General features: G+C 38.8%; 1 pseudogene; it reads left to right on the top strand.

Moving 5' to 3' along the window:
* Positions 1 to 5,069: 5,069 nt before the first annotated feature.
* LOC123939414 lies at positions 5,070 to 5,259 on the top strand (annotated as a pseudogene).
* The last annotated feature ends 1,569 nt before the right edge of the window (positions 5,260 to 6,828 follow it).

The following is a 6,828-nucleotide window of genomic DNA, read 5'->3' as shown; positions in this document are numbered from 1 at the left end:
GCCACAGAGGACATTTCCATCTTCTTGTAGAATACATAAATAATTGTGTACAAAATTTTAGTGGAAGTATGGACAGCAAAGGACACTCTAATGATGTCTCAGAAGGAAATAAAGGAATGTTTAATTGGACTGTAGAGGAAAGGTGATCCTAGTTATAAAGTGGCTAAGAACCTGGCTGAACTGTGTTCATGTTCCAACGTTTTGTGAAGGACAGAACTTGGGAGATGGAAAGTTGGATATTTGGATAGGAGATTTCTCTGTGAAGTGTTGGAATGGCTTAGTTCTCCTGACTGCTTACAGTAAAATTCAAGAAGAGAGAAATAACTTGAAAATGGAGTTAATGGGGTTGCCTGGGTGGCTCAGTGAGTTAAGTGACTGACTCTTGGTTTCAGTTCAGGTCATGATATCAGGGTCATGAGATTGATCCCCAGGTCAGGCTCTGTGTTTAGTGCTGAGTTTGCTTAAGATTCTCTCCCTCTTCTGCTTCTTCTCCCCCTCTTTCTCTCTTTCAAATAAATAAGATCTTAAAAAAAGAAAATGGAATTAGTAAGGAAAAAGTAACTAGAACTTAAAGATGTGGAAAATTGGCAGCCTGTTCATACTGCAAACAATGAGAAGGCCTGTTATAAAAAAGGGATACGAGAGAGATCATCTGTTTGTCTATAATTTGACGATAGGAGAGAAGATGCCCTTCTGAAAACTAGAAAAAGAACTCTTATCAGGAACCAAATTGACAGGTACCTTGATCTTGGGCTTCCCAGTCTCCCAAACTATGAGGAAAAATGTCTGTTGTTTAGACCACCCAGCCTATGGTCTTCTCGGAAAGCAACCCAACCTTAGGCACTTCTCCGTGAGGTGAAAGATGGAACAGAGTATTCTCCAAGAGCCCTTAGTGCTCTATGATCTGGATCTGTATGCTAAGGCTTCTGTTTGAGAAAATGCTTTTTTTTTTTTTTTAAAGATTTTATTTATTTATTTGACAGACAGAGATCACAAGTAGGCAGAGAAGCAGGTAGACAGAGAGAGGAGGAAGCAGGCTCCCTGCTGAGCAGAGAGCCCGATGCGGGGCTCGATCCCACGACCCTGGGATCATGACCTGAGCCGAAGGCAGAGGCTTTAACCCACTGAGCCACCCAGGCGCCCCTGAGAAAATGCTTATTACTAACCCATCACAAGTGATTTATATTGAATATAAAAACAATGGAAATAAAAATGTATTTACTTTAACATAGTTGCTACTCTATAGGCTGGCGCAGAATCTTATGAAGCCCTTAAGACAGTCCAACCATCCTGGAACTTGTGAAGTCTCCAGTGGACTTTTTACCAGAAGGAAACGTAGGGTAAACGTAGGATAAAGGTAATTCAGAGAGAGAGAACAGTATTCAACATGAACAGAAACAGGAAAGCAGAGCAGAGGTGGAAAGGGACATGGCAAATTTGCACATCTGTGAATGTTACAGTCTTGGTGTCCTGTCTGGGTCCCTTCAGCCTCTATCCATATCTCCTTACTGCCAGCACGTAAGCTCTGCCTGGGGACCTTCTCTGGCCACAGACATGTGCTCAGCCTGCAGGAGCTTCCCTCAACAGACGGAAGTTAAAGGACACATATCCTAGCACCCTTGCCCTTGAGGGGAGAGGACTTAGAAGTGTATTTTGCATGGTCACTTAGGGTCTCAGGGAATCATGCACATCTGAGCCCACAACAGTGATCACACTCAGAGTGAGCTCTTCATTTTCCCACCTTTACCATACCTCTCTAGTGGTATGAGACCACTTTCTAATAAATTACTTTCTCTCCAAACCTACCTGAGAGTTGTGTTATGGGGGTCCAAAATCCAAAGTAGTGAGCAAGTGTTGAAACTAGAATTTGGATGTCATGAGACCATAGCTGAAAGACTTGCCACCTGTTGAAGGGCTTTGTTAGACATGCTGTTGATTTTGTATTTTATCTTATCACTGATGAGGCCAGCAGAAGCTTGTGAGGAGAGAAATGACATGATCAATGTAGGGTTTTTAAAATATAATTCTGGCAGTAATGGAATGTAGAAGTAATTCTTTATATCCCTAACTATTGTAATACTTTCAGAAAGAAATAATAAAAGCCTAAACAAGATAGAAGAGATGATTTTAATAGAAGTCACAGACTCAAGAAACATTGCAGTGGGAGAAATGGCAGAATATGATGACCAGGCTAGGTTTGGGCGGAGGAGGTCGGAAGGCAATATTTGAAGAAGAACTAGTGCTTGGATAGGTGGTAATACTGTTGGCCAAGACAAAGAAAAGAGACAGGCTGGATTAACCTTTGCTTCTTTTCTGTTTAAGAGTGGCACCTTCATGTTCACTTGGAAAGGTAGACTATAAGAGGGAGCTGACCAGCATCAGAAGGGCTGATCTTCAGACCAGTAATCCAGGAAGTAATTCTGCTGACCTTAAAGTCAGTACACCTTCCTGTTTTTGCTATTAGTTATTAGATGTTGGGCTACAGAGTAGGTGCACAAATGTGACAATAAAGAAAACTATAGCAGTATTTCTTTTTGTTCTTAAGGCGACCTCTGGAATGATTGACTGCCTGCTTGGCCATAGAATCCACTTTCTTATCTTCAGTGTTGCCCTGTGAGAGTAATGGCAGGTTTGACAAGAGCAATTTCTACCAAATGCGTTGTGTAGGTGAAGAAATTGAAACGTAGAGGAGACACGTAGATTTCCTGAAGCATGGAGGTGACATAATGATTATCACTGGGGCCCCACTTTTTGAGTATTTGGTGCATTTGTTATACATAATAAAGGAAATATTAGACTAAGATGCCTCTTGAAAAGAAAAGAATAAGGTAGGTGGCTTGAAGTTGGTGGGACCATTAAAATGACAAGAGGGAATGAGGGGCTTGTTCAGTTAAAACATTGCCCCACTCATCCCACTCTGCTAGATTTAGTAGACTGTGACAAGCTATTGGCAAATGATTTTCAGTCAGTGGCTTCAAGGCTCCCTTGATAAATAGTTATCCTTTGGCAGTCCATGTACTCTCAATCCATTTAAAACCAAGTCTGTGAACCTTGTCAATTGGGTAAATTGAAATCAATAGTGGCCAGAGAGAGAGATTCACGGCATGACAGATCGATGTACATGTCTTCATTGTGAATAGATATGGACCACAGAGAGATTGAAATCTTATTCTACCCCAGAGGGCCAGAGATTTAATACAGATACAATTACTTTGTAAAATGTTCTACATTCTTGAGCAAACATTTATTCAGGGCCTTCTGGACTATGCTATATGAACTATTTGCTAAGTGACTTACAAAAGTCCTATGTTTTTATCTGTGCCAATTAGGATCTGGCACAAGGAAACTTGCACTAAGGTATGCTGGTAAATATGGTGACGGACCCTGAGAGTGAAAGTCCCTTTGTATGTACTCATCAGGAAATGCTATTTGAGGAAATGAATGCCAAATTAAAAAAAATTTTTTTTTTTGTGAAACCATGGTCACAAGTGTGACCTCAAACTATAGGCATAAACTGCTTACAGGTGCAAACTAAAGCAAAAATGATTCAATAAGAAATTACTGGGGTGCCTGGGTGGCTCAGTTAAGTGTCTGATTCCTGATTTTGGCTCAGGTCATGATCTCAGGGTTGTGTTGGGCCCTGTGCTGGGCATAGAGCTGGCTTAAGATTATCTCTGTCCCTCTCCCCCTCCCCCTGCTCATGTTCTCTTTCTCTTTCCTTCTCATATTAATAAAATCTTTTAAAAAAGATATTATTGAGGGACTACTTATTTTTAAAGCATCATATATGCTATTTGAATAGATGCCAAAAATTCTTCATTAGAAACCCGGTTCCTGACTTTGAGGAATTTTTAATTTAATTGATTCTTAAAACTATACATATAGCTATAGTGACTTAGAATAGTAATGAAATGAATTAAAATGCTTTAAACTTGTTCACCTAAGTCATCATTGAGATGTTGCTTGATTTTACTTTTTTTTTAACCTATAAAGGAGTAAGTGATGAAGTTTTCTTTTGCCATGGAGTTAACATGTCATCTTTAATTTTTCTGTCTTTTCCGTAAGAATGATGCCCTTCTTGATACTGCAACTGTTAAAATAATTCCCCTCATCACTTGTCACTAAATCCTATAGTTTTGCACACACCTTTGTTTTTATGATGCCATATTACCCATTTTATTCAGACTTATCTTGTATTGGTTATGTTTTCTTTTTTTTATCAAGTTCATCAGTTGATGAACTTACTCTGCTTACTTTTCTAGTAATTTACAGAGGCTAAAATATGGCTCAATCGTCTCTGCCAGTTTTAAACCCAGGAGATTAGATTTCCATGATTATCCAATCCAAAGGATTTTTTTTGTCATCATGGAGGACCCTTTAAACCTTCAGTAATATCTTCCCCTTCTTTCTGTCTAATGGCTTTGAAGGACCAGAGTCCAATCCTTGAATTTAAAGTAAAATACTACTCAAAGAGCAGACACAGTCTTAGGAAATTATAATCAATAGTCATGTCATTTCTTTAGAAAAACCTTTTCCGAACTCCATGAGAAAATAAGGAATTAGAGAAAAGTCAGTCTTGAACTACTTGGACCCACATGCAGGCATTTTACTGGTGGCTTAAGAATGTTGGTCCAATGTTAAATGGAAGAATACTTTCTCCTTAACTCAGCAGTAAAATCTGTGAAGGATTTGTTTCTTATTATTTGTCACTTTTGTTTTTCTATTTTTTATTAAAGATTTTATTTATTTGAAAGCACACACACACAGGAGAGAGGGAGAGGGTGGGGGGAAGAGAGAGAGAGAGAGAAAGCAGAGGAGCAGGGACAGAGCAAGAGGGAGAAATAGACTTCCTGCTACCAGGGATCCCAATGTGGGACTCCATCTCAGAACCCTGGGATCATGACCTGAGCTGAAGGGAGAGGCTTAACCAACTGAGCCACTCAGGAACCCCATTGGTCATTTTTAATAACACATAACACTGTGTCATTTTATGGGGGGAAAAAGCCCTTTTAGATTAATTAATCCTAATTTGTATTTTAACATTTTGATTCTTAAAACTAAGCACTCCTAGCTTTGCGCAGTGGCAGTATCGTAGCCAATGAGGTTTATCTGAGGTGCGATTATTGCTAATTGAAAACTAAGCACTCCTACTTTATTTCATTAATACACATGAGATTCTTACCTGCAGGGCCTGGAATGCTCCCAAAACAGCAACCATGGTATTAAATGCATGAAAATATATAGATAAATTCATACATTCAGAAGAATTTGTGTTCTATTTCCCCAGAAGAGAAATATGAAATTATAGAAATGCAGTGTTCAGCAAGTTACTTAACTAACCATATCATCTGTATCTTCAACTGAAAATTAAGAATAATTCTAATACCTACTTGATGAGGTTTCATGAAGAGTAAATAAAGTAAATCAAAGGAAGTATTTACCACAGTACCAAGCACATAATAATCATTCATGATTGTCAGTTAATAGTGCCACAAATTTTACTACTTTCATAATAATACTAGCATGTAGATAAGTTAATAGTACCAGAGTCAGTGTTTAGTTCTATTATGTTAATACATCTTTCTGGAGTGAGACTTCTAGTCATTTACACCTGTCTGTCTAGTCTATTAGTATAACACAGATTTTTGAAACTTGATCAGCATGACATGTGGACTCCCAGTGAACTGTATACTTGCTGCCTTCTCCTGGAAGTTTCAGTTGTATGTTTTTCCCACCATATTGATTGTATATTTGTGGTGCATAGTGGAGATGCTATAAAAATCTGTGAAAATTAGACCTAAACTTAGGGTATTTGAAGTATTAGAAGACTATTATAGTAATAGGAACAAGCATAATACAAAGCAAAGCATGATCCATGAGTAAGAGAGGTGCAAAGTGCTATGGGTGTTCTGGGAGCCATTACTTCAGTAGGAGAAGTCAGAAATGTTTTAGAAGTGTGGTGATACCTGAGTGAATCCTTTAAGAATAGTTGAGGTTTCATTTAGAGGAGGCAGGCTTGTGATGGCCATTTTAGGAATAGCAAAGAGCCTGAGAAAAGTCAAGAGTTGGGTGCCTGAAATCTTTAAGAAAAGTTAGTGGTCCATTTTGGGCCTGGGGAGAGAAAGTGGGAGCATAAGAAGAAAAAGATGAATGGGAGAGCCGGGTGAAAATCTTTATGGTAAGAAACCTGACTTCTATAAATGGTGCTGGGAAAACTGGACAGCTATATGTAGAAGAATGAAACCCGACCATTCTCTTACACTGTACACAAAGATAAACTCGAAATGGATAAAAGACCTCAATGTGAGACAGGAATCCATCAGAATTCTAGAGGAGAACATAGGCAGTAACATTTTCGATATCAGCCACAGCAACTTCTTTCAAGATATGTCTCCAAAGGCAAAGGAAACAAAAGCAAATGAACTTTTGGGACTTCATCAAGATCAAAAGCTTCTGCACAGCAAAGGAAACAGTCAACAAAACAAAAAGGCAACCAACAGAATGGGAGAAGATATTTGCAAATGACAGTACAGACAAAAGGTTGATATCCAGGATCTAGAAAGAACTCCTCAAACTCAACACACACAAAACAGATAATCATATCAAAAAATGGGCAGAATATATGAACAGACACTTTTCCAATGAAGACATACAAATGGCTATCAGACACATGAAAAAATGCTCATCATCACTAGCCATCAGGGAGATTCAAATTAAAACCACATTGGGATACCACCTTATACCAGTTAGAATGGCCAAAATTAGCAAGACAGGAAACAACATGTGTTGGAGAGGATGTGGGGAAAGGGGAACCCTCTTACACTGTTG

Source organism: Meles meles, chromosome 3 (genome assembly GCF_922984935.1).
Source record: "Meles meles chromosome 3, mMelMel3.1 paternal haplotype, whole genome shotgun sequence".
Lineage (NCBI taxonomy): Eukaryota > Metazoa > Chordata > Mammalia > Carnivora > Mustelidae > Meles > Meles meles.
Note: the sequence above shows the minus strand (reverse complement) of the source record. Positions and strands in the feature narration are given on the sequence as shown.